Here is a 1,654-nt window from a genome sequence, read left to right on the forward strand (position 1 = left end):
GTGTATATTTAATATGATTATTTAAAAATATAATAAAAAATATTTTACTAAAAGTTATTAAAAAGATATATATTTTTATATTTTTAATGTAAAAATTTTTATTATTATATTTTTAAAATATGCGTTTAAGATTGAAGATAGATAAATGTTTAACCAGAAAAAAGTAAAATTGGTAACATTTAAAATCATTGTTGAATTCAATTTATCTGTGCATTTAAAGAGTTCAACGTGTTGGTTCAACATGTTGTTTGGATCAAATAGAAATTTATATCAAATTGATCTTACAAATTTGATTTTGATGGCAATGCCAAAGAAATGATTGTGTAGTTAGTATTTGATGTTTTATTGTGTATGATATGGAGGTGAAAATAAAAAATAAATTTAAAATGTGTCAAATGTATATTTTGTTGCTGTTTTTTATTTTTTTTACTCTTATTAGAACCCCCTCCTCTTTTATTGAGATCAAGAACTTGTTTGAATAACTAACTATGAAAATAATAGCAAATCATATAAAAATAAAATCACATGTGAAAAAAATAAAATTAAAACTTGAAATTTCATATCACACACAATTTTAAATACAAATTTAATAATAAAAATAGAGTGGTAAAATGATATGCAATAGGTAATTTAATTAGATGGAACATTGTTTGAAAATAGTGGTGGAGGATCAATACTTCTAGCAGATGAATCATTACGTAAAAATAGTGGTGGAGAGTCAGTATTTCCAGAAACAAAAAAAAAACATTTTTTCACAAAGCCAAGAATGAAAAATAGATTTTTTTTTGTTTTGAAATCAATTTTTCTGTAGAAGTGATAAAATAGATTATAATAAAATGAACTTTATTTGGATTATATTAAGTTAATACTCAATTTGATCCCTATAATTTAAGATCGAATTTAAAAATAACCCTTGAAGTTATAATTGACTCAATTTAGACTCCAAATTTTATAATAGTAACTCCCGTTATTTAGCCCTGAATTAATTTTGTGAACAACACAGCGTGTTGATTTTGCGCGTTAACTCGTCAATATTTGATCTCTTCACTTAGGTTTTATGTGATTGAGATCTATTAGAACTCCTAAGTTTGACTAGCTCTCCAATATCCTCACTAAGACGATAATAACAAGTTAAATTTAAAAAATTTAAAGATCTGGGACAACCTCTAATAGATCTTGATCACGTAGAATCTAAGAGAGAAATTTAAATTACAACAAATTAATGTATCAAATCAACATGTCATTAACGGAAATCAGTTCAAGGGTTAATGTGAGGTACAGTTACAAGTTGTGGGATCTGATTTAAGTCCATTGGAATTTTGAAGGTCACATTAAGTTCGATATCGAATATAATTTCAGGGACTAAATTGAATATTAACTAGGATTATATTATTCAAAATTATGTTTAGATAAAAACTATTAAAAAAGACATAAATTTATATTACTCAAAACTATATTTTTTCAACACTCTTTGGGCTATAATTTTTTTAAAGAATTTAAATCTATTTGTTAAAATTTAATACTTTCTTAGTCATAATATTTTAGTACTCTTTTTTGCATTCTTTTTATTAAATTTAGTCTTCTTAATGGAATTAATCACTTATATTATTAAAAGCATAATAATAAAAAATTAAATACATACTAATTCAAAAAT

Source organism: Arachis ipaensis, chromosome B10, assembly GCF_000816755.2.
Source record: "Arachis ipaensis cultivar K30076 chromosome B10, Araip1.1, whole genome shotgun sequence".
Taxonomy (NCBI): Eukaryota; Viridiplantae; Streptophyta; class Magnoliopsida; order Fabales; family Fabaceae; genus Arachis; species Arachis ipaensis.